Source organism: Canis lupus, chromosome 23, assembly GCF_003254725.2.
Source record: "Canis lupus dingo isolate Sandy chromosome 23, ASM325472v2, whole genome shotgun sequence".
Classification (NCBI taxonomy): domain Eukaryota; kingdom Metazoa; phylum Chordata; class Mammalia; order Carnivora; family Canidae; genus Canis; species Canis lupus.
Genome location: NC_064265.1, coordinates 33,955,355 through 33,973,104, shown reverse-complemented (window position 1 = coordinate 33,973,104; position 17,750 = coordinate 33,955,355). Strand labels below are relative to the sequence as shown.

Below are 17,750 nucleotides of genomic sequence, written 5' to 3'. Positions count from 1 at the left end.
CATCATCCAAATCATTATAAAAAAGAGACATTTTAGTGTTTTGTTGACTAAGTGCCATGAGCTGTATGATTTAAAACTCATACATCAAGTTCAATAACATGCAAGTGAAATGTTAATCAATTTTGTGTAAATTCACCTGGATGGTGAGCACATATCATGTCTTGATGACTGTGATAAGGGGCGGTCCTAGTCACAGGATGGGAGAAAACCAAAAAAGTCCTGATGTTGGCTCAAGTGAGTCTTCATGAAGTGCTATTTAAATTAAGCTATCTGCACAAATGAGACACTCTTTTCTAGCACCTCTATTGTCCTAAAGCAGATTAGGAGAGAAGCAGGACATTGTTGTTTGTACTTAATCCTTTTCAAGTCAGAGACTTCATTCAGCCTGGAGCCAGACACCCAAGTCAGACTGGAGACAGACATTAAGGCTGTGATGGAAGGAGGATAATGCATTTTGTTTGTTACCTAATCTCATACACCAGTTTAGGCACACACCTTCTCCCCACTAAATCATTTGTTTGGAGAGTTCAGGAAATGAAGCTTGGGCCATGCACAGAAAGATGTCTAGTAAATGCTTGTTAGACAATGTAGAGTTATCTAACGTATCATTTTTGTTCACTTGGTATAGCTGAAACTCCATTGTCCTTGTTCACTCATAGACATAAAATTCTTAAGGCTTGTGCTCACTGACTTTCTACACTAACACCTATACATAAGCACCCTCATAATAACTTCTTTGAAAGTAATGATGAATTTGGTCAAGAAATTAATTCTTTGTTGATTGGCTCTCTGGAAGTTGACATAATTAGATCATCATGTTTTTACAATAATCAATGAGTGCTTGAACTAGGATGTTGAGTTTCTTTTTAATTTATTTGGTAACATAGCATATGTATGTACAGTGCTAGAATAACCATCATTGTGGATGTTTTATGGTAAAACAAGCAGGCAGAGTCAAAGGGATTTTTTTGGACCCAGAGTCAAAGATGATCTTTAATTTTCAGTCCTTAAATATTAAACTTGACATCACCTTTGATAATAAAATTTGTTGTCACAACATATATCAATGTGTGTTTGAATTTGGAAATAACATGTCTCATAGACTCAGAGAGAGGGGAGAGGGATAGAATGTATATAAATCACTGAGCAGGTCATCTAGTGTATACCCATTCCTCCAACAAAAAAAATATATCGAATGTCTGTAACATAATAAATAAAGTAAAACAAGTTCCTGCCATTGGGGGTAGGGTGGGAAGAGAAATTAGAAAGAAATAAGTAAGTATGTAGCATATCATGTGGTCATACAAACAAAAGAGAAATCAAAGTAGGGAAATAGAGGTGAGGAGTATCAGGTGGTTTCAGGCAAAGATTCACTATATGGGATGGTCAGGGAGGGCTTCACTGACAGTGTGATGTCTGAACAGACATAAAGAAAGTAAAGGAGAGAGGCATGTGGATATATGGAGGAAAAGCATTCTGGAAAAAGGAAACAGCAAGTATAAAACCCCACACTGGCAGCATGCCTGGTACGTTGGGGAATAGCAAGGAACCTGTAGCATAGTAAATTAGGAGCTGGGGAGATGTGAGAGATGAATTAGAAAATCACTGGGGGCCAAATTATAGGCATTTTAGCTTTCACTTTGAATGAAATAGGTAGCCATTGTTGTATTAGGGGCAACGGAATGACATGATGGGATTTACATATTAAAAAGGTAGAGAATCATCAATATATATGGGTTTCTGTAGTAGTACTGTCATCTGTGATATAATGGCTGGAGTTCTAGACTCACAGTTGGAACACCAAGATTGCAATTGTAGTCTCTCCTTAACCCTCAGGAAACTCTTCACATTTTCAGAATATCCATTTCTTAAGGGAAACAAAGGTGAAAATACCACTCACTCAGAGACTCTGAAAATTACCTGAGAGTGTATGATATACAAGATGCTTTAAGTGAAAAGCAGCCTATGAAGTCGGGTATAAAACATAATCTTAATTTTACAAAATAAATATCCTAGCATGTTGTAACAAAAGTAACCAATCTAATAAGCTAAGAATAACAATGGAAAATGACTTATATCTGATTCATGATATTTACCAATTATTATCATTTCTTTCTTCACACATTTTTTGTGTCTTCCAGATTTTCTCATTGAACATGTATTAAAAAAAACCCAACTAGATAAAATGTTTTAAATAAGCATAAAGGTAGTTGATAAATACCAAAGTTCTTATTTCAATAAAAAATAGTGAATGCAAAACTGTTAGGAATTCTCAAGAAATATGCAAAAGTGAGGTATAATCAGAAGAATGGTGCTAATAATTCTTCCCTTCTCCAGCTTCTCTTGAAAGTCGGTTTCAAGGATAAGATACTGTAGGCAGATGACCAAAGGGAGAATTTGAACAAAGGGTCCAGGATTCCTGAAATGAAAGGAGCAGAATTCCAGCTTTTGAAGACTTTTTTTAGACAGAACAATAAGCTATGTTGGGAACAGTCTGGGGTTTCCCAAGAAACTGTGCTTACAAAGGATATAGAAGCAAAGGCTACTGGAAAAGTCAAGCATCCATACAATCTTTCGCCTCTCCCTTACTTTCCATCTTCAAGATGACTCAAAATTAGTGCCTTTTATCCTGGCACATAAGGCTTTATATAAGCTGTCGCCTGCCACCTCCTCTGTCTCATTTTCTATGCTTTCTCTACTTCTCTCATCATGTTCCAGACACTCAAGTCTTCTGTTCTCTGACTGAAAGTTTGTTCCTGACTCAAGGTTTGTGCAGCAACACTTCAGGCTGTCTCAAGTAGCTTGCCCATTGCATTATCACACTCTATCTTATCACCCTGATTATCTCTTTATATGTCATCACTTACTATTTTTAATATAGAATTTAATTTTTAGAGCTATTTTAGGTTTGCAGCAAAACTGAACAGAATGTAGAAGTTTCCCATATATCATTAGACACACATATTGCCTCCTCCACCATCAACATCCCACACCAAAGCAATACATTTGTTATAATCAATGAACCAATATTGATACATCATTATCAAATAAAGTTCGTAGTTTACAGTTCACTTTATGAGTTTTTTCAAATGTATAATATCATATATCCACCATTATTATAGTATCATAAAGAGCAGTTTAACTGCCCTAAAAATCCTCTATGCCCCACCTATTCATCCCACTCTCTCCAAACTTCTGGCAACCACTGATAGCTTTTTTATTGTCTCCACGGTTTTGCCTTTTCTAGAATGTCATATAGTTGGAATCATACAGTATATAGCCTTTTTAGATTGGCTTCTTTCACTTAATAAAATGCATTTAAACTTCCTATATATCTTTTTGTGGCTTGTTTCTTTTTAGTACTGAATAATTTTCAGTGTCTGGATGTACCACAACTTATTTATGCATTCACTTGCTAAAGGATATTTTGGTTTCGTCCAGATTCTGGCAATTATCAATAAAGCTGCTGTAAACATTCATGTGCAGGTTTTTAGAGGGGCACACATTTTCAATTCATCTGGGTAAATAGCAAAGAGCATGATTTCTGGATTGTATGGTAAGCATATTTCAGATTTGTAAGAACCTACCCAGCTGTCTTACAAAGTGGAAGACCATTTCGCATTCCTACTAGCAATGAATGAGAGCTCCTGTTGCTCCACATCCTCACCATCATTTGGTATTGTCAGTGTTTTGGATTTTTGCTTTTCTAAAATCTGTATAGTAGTATCTTATTGTTTTAATTTGCAATTCTCTAATAACACATAGTGTTGGACATCTCTTCATATGTTTATTTGCCATCTGTATTTGCCAAATACAGATGGTCTTCTTTGATGAGGTCTCTGATCAAATCTTTTCCCAATTTTTTTATTAGGCTTTCATTTTATTGTTAATCTGTAAGGGTTCTTTGTGTATTTTAGTTAATAGTCCTTTATCAGATATATCTTTTGCAAATATTTTCTCCCAGTGTGTGGCTTATCTTCTTATTCTCTTGACAGTGTCTTTCATCATCTAATATTTTTGTGTCTAATTATTTATGAACACACTTCATGCTTCTCCCAGCAAGAATATAATCTCCACAACAACAGAGACTTTATTCGTGCCTGGCAAATAGGTAGTCAATAAATAGGTCTGAGGGAAAACAGAAGGTATAGTCAAGGTTACTAAGTTTCAGTTATACAAAATGAGTAAGTCTTTGGTCATCAAGAAGATATGATCTCCAGTTGATCCATAAACTGGACTCTGTAATTGGAGGCTCCCTACCCCCTACCCTGTCCATAGAATATGTGTTCCCCTTATCTTCCCTGTCCCTAGAAGCTGCTATAAGGATATAGTCTTCAGTTAGAAATGTGATGTTGAGGCAATCTGGACTGAATTTGTGACTGAATCCTGTTAAAACCTCCTGTGTATTGAACAAACCCATAAAAGACCTCTGTATGTAAACTTTTAAGATTCTGGTGCAGAAATCTACTCATCTTGCAGGTACCCAAGACAAGCCTTGTAAGTAAATTCCCTTGCTTATTAACCTGAAACCTAACAATCTGGAGTGGCCTGCCTCTTTCTTTGGTCTCTCCTTGCCCTTCACAAATGAGGGCTGGTTTCAGATTATACCTAGGAAGCTCCCAAGGAGTTTGTGAACCAATAGAACAAGAGATCTGTTGTACAACAGAAGAGACTATAGTTAATAACACTTCATTGAATACTTAAGAATGTGCTAAGAAGTTGCTCTCATGTTAAGTATTCCTATCACCCATGCATACATATGCACACTCACACACAAATAATAAAAAAGAGGTATAAAGAGGGCAAGTGAAAACTTTTAGAGGTGATAGATATGTTTATGGCATAGATTGTGGTGATACTTTCATGGATATATACTTATCTCTAAACTTATCAAGTTGAATAAATATACACAGCTTTTTGTATGTCAGTCATACCCCAATAAAGTGGTTTAGATAAATAAATAATGGATTTGAGTTGCTTTTTTTCCTTTTTTAATGTCTAGCTTATAAAGAGCTTTTTGGTTTCTCTTATGGAGATAATAGCAATAAAAACAAATCTACACACATATACATAGAAAGTCATGTAAACCATATTTATGCAAATTAATGTTTTACTGAGCAATTCATTTTTCAGGATAGTTCTCATGCATGTAATTACATGATTGTCATTTTTCAGAGCATTTCAATTCATTGAAAGATAACTGTCTATAAAAAGATACTAATCAAAAGAGTAAAAAAGCAGGCTGTTGCATTGGAGAAGATATTTGCACTACACATATTTCAGAAAGGTCTCATACGCAGACTATAAAACTTCTGCAAATGAAAAAAAAAAAAAAAAACTCAGACAACCCAATAGAAGAATGGGCAAAAACCCTGAACAAGCACTTCACTGAGCAAGTACTCCACTTCATTAGCCCTCAAAGCAATGCAAATTAAAACTACAATGTGATAATTTTAGTTGCCCATCTGGATGGCTAAACAATGGGAGATCGATCACACACAATGAGAGTGAGGATATGATACAGCCATTCCGGAAAACTGTTTAGCAATATCTACTAAAATTCTCACCTATCCTAGGACCCAGCAACTTTCACTTCTAGGTATAACCCCAGCAGAAATGTGCATGTGTGTTCAACCAGAGATGTACAAGAACATTTCAGAGCAGTACTATTTATTATTACAGTCAAAAGCTAGAGACAATCTCAATGTACATCAACATGGGTGAATGGTACAGTCACACAATGGACCACTGCATAAGAATGATAGTACAATATGAGCAAAAGAAACTAGATACTAATAAAACAAAAACAAAAATAAAAACAAAACCCCTCCACACTATAAGATTTTATTTATATGTAGTTCAAAACAATCAAAATTACTTCATAATGTTAGACACCAGGTTGATGGCTAGTAATTGTAAGGGAATATGAGGAGGTTTTTAGGGTGTTGGTAATATTCTCTTCTTTGATCTGGGTGCTAATGACTCAGGCATATTCACTTTGTAAAAACTCATTAAGCTTACACTTGGGCTTTTTGTACTATATATGTATATTACATGTTGGTAAAAAATTTATTTAAAAATATATTTAATGAACCTTCCACTCATGACCATCTTTCTTAGATAATTAAGCAGTCACCGTGGGATATCCTAGGATATTCTGTTGTAATTATCAGCATTGGTTACTAAAAATATCCTTGTGTGTGTGCATGCGCATACCTTGGTGGGGGATACATCACATTGTGTTCTTTTTTTCCCAATGTATTTTTAAAATTGTTATACTCGATATTTTGTAATAGATACAGAATGCATATAAATACAAATTCTATGGCTTTAAGAGGGTGTTCTAGGAAGATTAAATCTCCTTCTTAATCCTGACCCTGAGACACCCAACTTCCTACCTTAGAAGCAACCTCTACCACTAGTTTATTGTGTGTCATTGCAGTTGGGGATACTACACAAGCATATATACATATATAGAGAGCTGCCATACTTCTTTTTAGTGGCTACATAATATTCCATTGTATATGGTATACTTTATTTAGCTAGATCCTTATTGATGAATATCTGGATTATTGCCAAATTTTTGCTATTTACAAAAAATGCATTTCAATAATTACCTAGTGCATGTCATATTTGGTGAATGCATATTTGCAGAATATTTGGAAAATAAATCTCCTGAATTAGAATTGCTGGGTCACTTCATTTGTATTATTAATCATAATTTATTGTTAATCAGTTTTATCAAATCATACTCCATATGGGTTGAATCAGTTTTTACTTTCACAAGAAACATAATTTTTCATAGGGGTTCCCTAATGCTCTAACACCATTTATTGAGTAATTTTTCTCTCACTAGTTGGGAATGTTATGTTTATCAAATACTATGTTTCTATGTATATTTGAGTCTCTTTCTAGATGCAGCATTATGTTTTAATTGTTTTAATTATATATTTGAATATTTGGTGATGGTAACATTTCTTCAGATCTTGGGGGGGGGGTCTGTTATTTACTCATATGAACTTTAGAGACAGTATATATATTCCCAGAAAAAACTTATTGGCATTTTAATTTTCTCTTTAATGTATTTTACTGCATTCAAGGTTAACTTTGGAAGAAGTGATATTATAATTTTTGAATCTTTCTAACCAAGGCCTGTTTAGATCCATTTGTGTTCTCAATAGCATTTAATATTTTTGTTTTGATCTGCACATTTTTCTATTTTATTCCTATGTATGTTTATTCCTAGGTATTTTTTCTTTTTAAATGTAGTTATATAATGGGTCACTTTAATGTCAGGATTTCCTAAATGGGAGTAGCTTTTGATTTCTGGATGCTAACTTTCTGCCCAACTACCTCACTCAATTTTCTTATTATTTGTAATAGTTTTGCTACAGATCCTTTTTTATTTTTTATATTTAATTTTTTCACTTACTATATTGCCTAATACTTTCAGAACACTATTAAATAATAGTGGTGATAAAGGACATTCTTGTCTTGTTCCTTTAACTAGAGACATATTTAAGTGTTTCTTCATTAAGAATAAGATTTGCTGGGGTGCCTGAGTGGCTCAGCCAGCTAAGCATCTGCCTTTAGCTCAGGTCATGATCTCAGGGTCCTGGGGTTGAGCCCCACATTGGGCTCTCTGCTCAGCAGGAAGTATGCTTCTCCCTCTCCACTCTTTATGCTCTCTCATGTGCTCTCTCAAATAAATGAATAAAATCTTTAAAAAATAGAATAAGGTTTGTTTTTAGGTTGACTATGTATGTAAGTATATAAATGCATTTTTCTAATAATGTTGATGAAGAATTCATCACTTCTATTATGTCAAAGTTTGTTTTAAACAAATTATGAATAATGAGTTTTATCAAATTATTTCTCAGCTATCAATCCTCATATGGTTTTTAACTTTTTATAGTGCATGGTTAAATTTTTAAATTATTTCTAATACATACAAAAATAGAATAGTTCATTTTTTTAAAAGATTTTATTTATTCATGAGAGACACAGAGAGACAGAGACATAGGCAGAGGGAGAAGCAGGCTCCTTGAGGGGAGCCTGATGTGGGACTCCATCCCAGTACTCCAGGATCACACTCTGGGCTGAAAGCAGACGCTCAACCACTGAGCCACCCAGGCGTCCCAAAAAAAGAATAGTTTAATTAAGGCCAACATATCCATCACCTAGCTTCAGTAATGATAACTCATGGACAATGTCACTTCACCTATACGCTTCCTAATTCTCTTCATCCTCCTAAATTATTTTCATGCAAATCCAAGGTATCTTATCATTTCATCTATAAAAGTGTCCATATAAATTATAGGGTTTCTTTTTTATAAGCATACCATAACAGCATTATCCTACCTAAAATATTTATGATAATTATGATATTAAACAATAAAATGGATTATTTTGTGAGATTACTTCATAGTTTGTGTTGGATACTCTAACAGGAGGTATATATTGTCTGGTTTTCTCCCTTTTGGAGATATTGTCACTCACTGATGATTATTTTCTAGAACCATTCATTCATAAGGCATTCCAAAGGGCAATATTGTTTTTACTTCTTACCTAATTAGCTAGAATACATCCAGTTACAGAGAAGCTTTCTCTCAACAATTACCAGGGTTCTTAAGGTACGGTTCATGAAGGAAGGATAGCAAAGGTGCTTGATTCTTTCCCTTTATTGATTGGTTTAAAAATATTCAGTGATTTCTAAGCATGCAGCAATGATGACCAGTGCTTCTTTCTTAGTTATAGATTTATTCATTTATTTTAGAACGTGGGAGCAGGGGGAGGGGCAGAGGAAGAGAGAGGATCTCAAGCCGACTATGCACTGAGCACAGAGCCCTATGTGGGGCTCAATTTCAAGACTCTGAGATTATCACCTGAGCTGAAAACAAGAGTCAGATGCTTAACCAACTGACCCACCCAGGTGCCCCACCAATGTTTCTTTTATTGTTGTTATGAACTAATCATTATTATGAACACAAAATATGTATTCCAAATTTATTGCTGTTGTATCCTTACTGATTCATATATTTTCTCATATTTGTTTAGTAGGAGCTTATTCAAGTTGGCTCCTGAATCCTTTAGATAAAACTTTTTTAGTATTTGATAACTTCATTATTTTCAGTATGAAAGTAGTTTTACATCTTTTACATTTTCTGCCCAGTATATGAATCTGTCATTTCTCCAAGAAGCCCTGAAGTATTTAGAGACATGATTTGATGTGATGGATGCTATTGCTTCTGGCTTGGTTATTATTTCTAGGTCTTTTTGGTGCACAGGAATGTGAAATTTTTTTAAAGAGAAAATATGAGGGATGCCTGGATGGCACAGTTAAGTGACCCACTCTTAGTTTCAGCTCAGGTCGTAATCTCAGGATCATGAGATTGAACCCAACATCAGGCTCCATCTCAGGATAGAGTCTGCTTAAGATTCTTTCTCCCTCTCTGCCCCTCCCCCTGTCAAATAAATAAATACATCTTTAAAAAAAAGAGAGAAAATATGAGTTTGTACTGATATTTCTAATTCAAAGTCAGGACTATCATTAAAAAGGATAAATTGGACTTTGTCAAAATTTCAAAACCTCTGTTCTTCAAAAAACCCTGGTAAGGGAATGAAATTTTGATGAAGTCCAAATCCTGCCCGTCTCCTGCCCTGTTCCTCATGGTTTCTTGTCAGACCCAGTGGAGGTCTGTGGAGTAAGTGTGTTCCACTCATATTTATAGTTCCTAGGGTTTCTGTACTTGTATGCTCCTTCATACTTCTTACCCTTGCATTCTTTTTACCCTCTTGGCTGGTTCCTGGGGTCTCTCTCTTCCATGCTCAGCCACAGCTGAGCCAGTTCTCCTGTTTCTCTTGGCTGGGGCCATTTTCATTTGGATTTCTGGCTTTTTTTTCCCCCTAAAACCTCAGCTCTCTGCTGGGTTAAAGAAAAGCTATGATTTTATGGTTTACCTGGCTTATTTGACCTGGTAGGGTGGAAGTGACACACACGCTAACTTTCTATATTCCAGACAGTAGTGAAACTCTGGCTGCAGTTGTTTTTAATCAATCAAAAAGCTACAGTTGTTTTTTTTTTTTTTCAAGAAAGCTTTTATGGTTTGTCTTTTTGTTGTTTTTATTTCACACAGAGAAAATTCCTTGATTAGAGTTACCTGAATCAATTTCAATAGTCTCGCATTTATATCTCATTTGTTTTGAAAATCTTTGAACTAGGATAAGAATTTTCTTAAAGCTTTTCCTGTTGACTGTCATATTATTTTACCTTTTTGGGGAATATGAAAGTATAGAAGAACACTTTTTAAATGGATGTTCCCTTGTTTGATTTGAAATTCAAATACAGTGCAGTCTTTCAGTAGAGAAGAGTTTTGCTTGGCAAACGATTTTTGAAATAAACACATAATTATGTATTAATGTTAGTCTCAAGAGTAGATGATTCTAATTTCAGATATATATATTTTTTAATACCAGAATAATGACCTCTTCCTCTGGCTCTCCTGGCTCAGATGCTTCTCTCCATTCTATGCTGTTTGCTCTATGACCCTCAAATTGCCACTTCTGATGAGGTAGGTCCAGTAGGGGTTCCTTCCCTTTCTGCTATCTATACCATGTCTGGATAGATGGCTATATAACAATAAGAACAACCACAAGGAAACGAGTTTTAAATGCAGATGACATGACTAAGGATATAATAATGATTCTGTTTGTTATGTTTTGAGTGGATACATAAATGAGGGAATGGATGAGTTTATAAGAAAATTGGCATTGCAGTTGATTGCCATCAGAGCCAAACTAATCAGTTAGCGGTGCATTTGATCAGTAGCCAGGAAATGATCAAAGTATTTGACCATTAGCCAGTTAACCCGTAATTGATCCCACAAAAGTCTTTTCTACAATAATAGAAGAGCCTGGTACAGTGCATATGAAGGAGATGAGGGTGCTGCTGCTGAGGTAAAGAATGTGGCCTATTTCCCACTCTATCCTATAAGTGATCACTGCACCTATCCTTAAGCTCCCCTAGAAGCTCCCTAGAAGTTCCCCTCAGTCATTGCCTGGGCAGCTTTACCTCCTGCCATCTCCTTCTGGTCTCTGGGCTCCAGCAGCACCTGTCTGCTCTCAGTTCCTCAAACTAGCCACACTCTTATCCAGCTCAGAAGCATTATACATGTTGTCCCCTCTGCCTGGTATACTCTTCTGTTCTTTCTTATCAATGTCCATTCTTAAATATTCCCTCTTCGATGAAGCCTTCCCTCAGTATACCATGCAACTTTATTTGCCTCATCAGTCTGCCTTGAATATGCCTAAATCTTTCAATCCAGTACAAGTTCCCTAAGGCATGGACCATGTCTTGATTCTCTTTGTATACGTTTGTTATATGTTTATTTGGTTTTAATTGATTTGTTTACCTGAAATTTTTTTCAAGAAAGCATTAGATTCAAAAAAGGATCCCCATAAATAATGCATTGTGGTTAAAATAAAGATAATAGGTCAGAAATCAGACAGAATAGGTGGGAATAATTGTACCTGTTATGAAATAATTCCTGAAAATGAATGATTTACCTTTGTCTCCCATATAACATCAACAGAGGGTCTTACATCAGCCGAATATTAATTAAGGAGGCTATAACTGGGTTATCCATCTCCAAAAGCCAAAGAAGAACTAAATCAGCAGCATAGATGGCTAGATGTTGTAAAATTCCCAGCTGTTTTAGTTCCCTGATTTTTTTTAATCTTTTGACTTCGCATCTAAAAGCTACTTCTTTTTTTTTTTTTTTTAATTTTATTTATGATAGGCACACAGTGAGAGAGAGAGAGAGAGGCAGAGACACAGGCAGAGGGAGAAGCAGGCTCCATGCACCGGGAGCCCGACGTGGGATTCGATCCCGGGTCTCCAGGATCGCGCCCTGGGCCAAAGGCAGGCGCCAAACCACTGCGCCACCCAGGGATCCCTAAAAGCTACTTCTGAGACAAATGTGGGAAAGCTGTGGTAAAAGAGTGACCTGAGGGGTACCTGGGTAGGTTGGTTAAGCAACTGACAATTGATCTCAGTTCAGGTCTTGATCTTAAGGTCATGAGTTCAAATCTCAGATTGGGCTCCACTCTGGGCATGAAGCCTACTCAAAAAAAAAAAAAAAGAGTGACCTGAAGAGAGGCTCTTGGAGCTTACCTATGTCCAGAGTTCCCCATACCAGGCACCCAAGTGAAGTATGGGTGGGCTGCAGGGCTTCCTTTCATGCCTCTCTGGGGACTATCAGCCAGCCTAGGGTCCTGCTAGTCTCAATGAGGGACAACCTGTGCTCTCCAAGTCATGTCACCTTGCTTTTCACCTCTAATATCATGGCTTTTCTACATTTCTTATCAGAACTATCATGGGACGAGGTCCTTTTCCTTTTATCTGCCACTTTTAAGTATTTTAAAAGACTGAATGTAGTCCTTTTTCTCAGTCTGCCATTTACTTCACTCCTTTACCTTAACACAGTCATTTTTACCTAACACAGCAAACCACTGTTTGCTGCTCTCTGCCCAGCATGTAATCCAGGTAAAAAGGCAACCATGATGCCACCTGCACAGGTATGGCCACCTGTGGAAAGGTGAAACCATTTAAGCTGACCCTTTGTCCACTTGCAGCATATGACAGATATTATAAAGGAAGATTTATAAGGAGAAAAACAATATTTAAAATTATTTCTAATCTCCCTGCCTCATGGTTAGGGTGTTTCCTGGTAATAGCTGAGCCCTTTGTAAGTTAAATGCCCTTAACAGTAGAGGATGCAGGTTCAGCAGCAGAGGAGCTAGGGCAGGGTTATGTGGTTCTGCATAAGGTGAGTGCATTAATGAGATGGGAATAGAGAAATCCTGGAGGAAGGAGACAAGGGCAACCAGCACCAGACCCTGAGATGTTGGGGGACAAGAGAGAAGAGAGGTTAAGGTTTCTTCCTCAGCCAAGCTCTCCCCAAGCAGAAACATAAGTGAAGAGGATTTTTCCAGGGAAATGCCTTATACTGTGCAACCATGTTCTGGGAATTTTCATCAAAATTATTGAAAGCACAGTATGTTTGTAGAGTTAATTTCTGTTGAAGATAGTGAAGAGCAAGCATGGTTTTTGTGTCATATTGGGAGGGTAGGGGGAAGAGCAAAATCAGCTTGCTTAAACCTTGATTCTGACTTTGACTAATGGTATTTATGCATAATATGTATTCCAACCACTACCTTGTGTCTCCAGTGATGATTGTTCTACACAGTGAAGAGCTAAAGTCTCTAACCCAAGATATCTTTTCTTTGGAGAGAAACATTTTCCAGAACTTCTATAGCCAAAAGCCAAAAGATTGAAAATTATTTGTTTCAATTGGAAACATAAGATAATTAACAACTATTACTATACTATTTTTTTTCTTTTTAAAAAGATTTTATTTATTTATTCACGAGAGACACAGAGAGAGAGAGAGGCAGAAAAACAGGCAGAGGAGAAGCAGACTCCATGCAGGGAGCCTGATGTGGGACTCTATCCCAGGACTCCAGGATCATACCCTGGGCCGAAGGCAGGTGCCAAACTGCTGAGCCACCCAGGGATCCCCTATTTTTTTTAATAAATTAATTTTTTATTGGTGTTCAATTTACCAACATACAGAATAACACCCAGTGCTCATCCCATCAAGTGTCCCCCTCAGTGCCCGTCACCCATTCACCCCCACCCCCCGCCCTCCTCCCCTTCCACCACCCCTAGTTTGTTTCCCAGAGTTAGGAGTCTTTATGTTCTGTCTCCCTTTCTGATATTTCCCACACATACCATACTATTTTATAGCACTGACGTCAAATTGCTAATTTATGAATGGTTTTATATTACAAGTTTTGTATGCCCAAAACTTGTGGTTTTTATAAAATTTCCATTCTTATAAACTTAAATTTGTTTATCAAGCCAGTTATTCCAAATATATATATTAGGGTTTTTGTCTGAAATGAAATTATAAGCTGCTGAGTTCAATAACTATAACATGTCTTTATTTTTTCCAGTTTGTATAAAACACTAACAAAAAATGGAAAGCTATTTCAATTTTTAAGACTATATTCTCCATAACTCTCAGCAGATGACATAAAAAATTAGCCTCCTTTGAGCTTAGGCTTCTTCTAATTAGCTTAGGTCTCTCAACAGAGAATATTATTGAAATTCTAGGACTGCACAGCAGAGACTTTTGGCACAGGTCCAGGAACCCATGAAGTTTCTCCAAAGCAGAATTTATTTCCTATCTATGGTAGAGGATGTTCATGCAAGTTGTCCATCAGAGGGATTTAAGTTAGAAGTAAGGGGATATCTTTCAGGAAAATAAGTTATTTTATCTCTGGGGTGACTCAGAATATATCACATCATCATGTCACAAAGCAGGTATTATGTCAAGGTCCCGTAAAAGCAGAAGACAATGCTCCAAATTCATGAGGAGAGAAAATGTGGGGAGACTAAAAAACACTTGAAGTGGCAGGACCCCTTCCTCTGAAAATTATAGGTCTGTGATTTTCTTCCAGAGCCTAGAAGATGGAAGCCAGTCTTTGTCTGACCTTTTATTCTAGGGCCTATGAAAAATTGCAATCATTATACATTGTAAAATAGGATCATTGTGTTATGTCTGGCACCAGTGTAGTAACAGAGAGGAAGTTTGCAATAGACATAATTGGATCATCTTTAAAGGAAGATAGAACTCAGTTAAAATAAATATGACTCTACCTAGCCTCTGAAGGAGGGATGATTCTTTTATAATATTTAGATATACTGGTTTGGGCCTGGAGCAGGATTGGAGAAGGGGAGTATCTGGATTAGATCATCCTGTCAATTAATTAATTGTTATATTCCAAAATACATTATACTTATTTTTAACTAAATTTATGGAGGCCTGAGGTGGTACAAGTTTAGCTAGGCCACTGGCGGTGGGAATAGAGAGTAAGGATACATCCGAGGAGCATTTCGGGTAGGGAATGTTGTGATTTCATGACATATTGGTCATAGGGGCTGAGTGAAGAGACTGAAGTGAAAGATATTTTCAAATTTTCTCAACTGGGAGATCAGATGAGTTCATGAGCAAAATGGTAGAGTTAGAAGGAAATTGTTTGAAAGAAAATGAAGGGAAAGGGTAAGGCTGTGTTTTGGTCCCACTGAATTTTGTGTGGCAGTTGAGTATCCAAGGGGGAAGTATTAAGAGGATCTTAAAATTGGGTGTTCTGTGAAGGGGAGAGGTTATGTTAGAAGCTATAGATCTAGAAGTCATCAGTGTACAATCCATACAGATAAAAGTAGATGAGATCTCAGAGTGAAAATAAAGGCCTAAGTTCTGACTCTGAGAATCGGGAATTGGTGTTACATGAGTTTTTTATGTAGTTACTTTTGGCAGCCAATACTACATTTCATTCAATTGATGATAACAGTAAGATTGGGGAAACATATTTCCTGTTTTTCTATAGGTTTTCCATTTTTTCTGTAGTCAAATTTATCCATTACCATCAAGAAGCTATATTTGTTTTAGTGATGAACTTTCCTCTAGCAAGCATTAAAAAGAAGTCCTGTCTGGCTGCAGATTTTTTTTTAAAATGACACAAACATAAACCTATTTTCCCCCTTAATTTTCAATTCTGAGCTTTTTAACGATGAACTGCACTGTGGTAGAAGAGAGAGGAGGAAGGCAGTGGGTAGAGACAGATCTTTTTATAAAGATCAGCAATTCTCCATGCTTTTATCCCAGGCAAAGATTACATTTAACACCCAGGGGTCTTAGCTGCCTCAGATCCTTTTTAGAACGAGTAGCTGTGGCACTGCAGATAGTTTGGGGTGTCCTTTCATTTTTTGACAGTATTAAATATATACCCCAGTGAGCCATAAATCAGTGATTTATCTAAGAATAAATCATATCTCTAATAAGGGACCACTTCCTTTAAATTGGACAGTGTATTAAACAGATGAACTTTCTCAAAAATACAAACTGTCAGCTGGCTATTTTTAATGAATATAACTTAAAATTTCTCTTTCTTTAGGAGAAAGTGATTTTTCTTCAAAAGGGCAAAACTAGGGGATTTGCTGAGTTTTGTTGGTTATTGTATATACACTATTTAATCTTTCAGCTACAGGGGGAGTGAAGGTTTTCTCCCAAAGTTTTCACTATCAAGGTTGCTTCTTAGGGAAGGGACAGAAGAGGCATATAGAGATGAACCTACAGGAACTAAACTTGGTGGAAATGCAGTAGGACAGGGCTCCATGTGGACTGACTTTGTATATATGTGTGTTAGTATTTCACACTGGAAATATTCAATGTCATCACAGGTTGGGTGGGCCTCATTTGCTGTTATTCTTGGTACTTAGTATAGTATCTGAACTGCCCAGTAGGTGCTTAGAAACTATCTACTGAATAGATATATGTTGTGTGCTGAAATGATAATGATGATTTCTTAAGTGTCTGGATCCCATTTTTGGCTATTCTAATTTACCAAAGAAGTGATCTGTTCCTTTACCACTATTAGCCTAGAAGAAGAGCTGTAAAAGAGAAAAGATTATGAAGATGTAATCACTTTTTCCATCCATAGCATAAGGTATTTTATAAGCATTTGTATATCTATGTCCTGCTTAGATTCATTTTAATTAATAAGTTTCAGTGGTGGGCAGTAAAAAGAAGGGTGTGGACATGAGTGAAAAGGAAGAAAATTCCTTTAAAGGGCTGTCATCCAAGAGACCTGGTTACCTAAAACTGAATAAGTGGATCAGTTGTATACAGATGCGAAATCTGAACAGCTGAAGATAGATATAGACATGATGGACACATCTATTTCTAGCAATATAGTGAACTAAAATATTCAGACACCCTCTTGTGCAAAATACCTGAAAACACTGAATAAAATGTTTAAATACATATAGGTTTAATCTGTAGCTAAGCTGGCAAAATGGAAGGAAAATACTTAAGGCTAAAAATAATAATTAGGCAGTAATCCAGAAAGGTAATTAGGTAATGAGCCAGGGGTTCATTTTTTTTTGCATCTCCCAAAGAATGGCACTCAGGGAAAAAAACAAATTGTGGGGTGGAAGGAACTTGCCCTACCAAGGGAGATGGAAAGGAAACTTTCCTTAGTTCTAAATGAAGAAAAATGATGTCTTCCTTGGGAATTTGGAACCATACACTGGCCCTTTCATAGGCCAAAATGTAGATTACATGGGTGAGCCAAAAATCCAAACTAAGCATTGAATTGAAAGTGCTCTTTGGTTGGTAGTGCTTTAAGATACTGTGTTGAAGAACATGGAAGACTCCTAACTCTGGGAAAGGAACTAGGGGTGGTGGAAGGGGAGGAGGGCAGGGGGTGGGGGTGACTGGGTAGTGGGCACTGAGGTGGGCACTTGACAGGATGAGCACTGGGTGTTATTCTGTATGTTGGCAAATTGAACACCAATAAAAAATAAATTTATTATTTAAAAAAAAGATACTGTGTTGAAGAACTCACCTTAAACCCAAACCTCAAATAATTTTTGTGTATAAAATTCAATAAATGCAAAAGATAATTAAAAACAAAACTCCTAGGAGAAAACAATGCAGCATGAGTGAGAGGTTCCTCACTCAATCTAAAAATTACAAAATCAAGACCACAAAGACCAGATTTCCTAAGTATTGAACACAAAATATATAAAATAAGCATGCCTAAATATTTAAAGAAGTGAAAGAGAAATTTTAACTTGTGACTATCAGAGGAAAGACGAAGAAAAGGCAGATTTTAAAGAGAAC

At 36.4% G+C, this 17,750-nt stretch overlaps 1 long non-coding RNA gene across 2 annotated transcripts in view; it reads right to left on the bottom strand.

Moving 5' to 3' along the window:
- Positions 1–847: 847 nt before the first annotated feature.
- The window catches only part of LOC112661171 (uncharacterized), a 52,653-nt gene continuing 35,750 nt past the window's right edge, over positions 848–17,750 (bottom strand). Inside the window, exons 3-4 of one of the 2 annotated variants that reach the window (XR_003137480.3) lie at positions 2,097–2,419; positions 848–1,867 (exon numbers count right to left, since the gene is read on the bottom strand). This is a non-coding gene — a long non-coding RNA (uncharacterized LOC112661171). Of the gene's footprint in view, positions 2,420–17,750 lie in introns of both variants that reach the window. The other variant, XR_003137479.3, reaches the window with a different exon arrangement.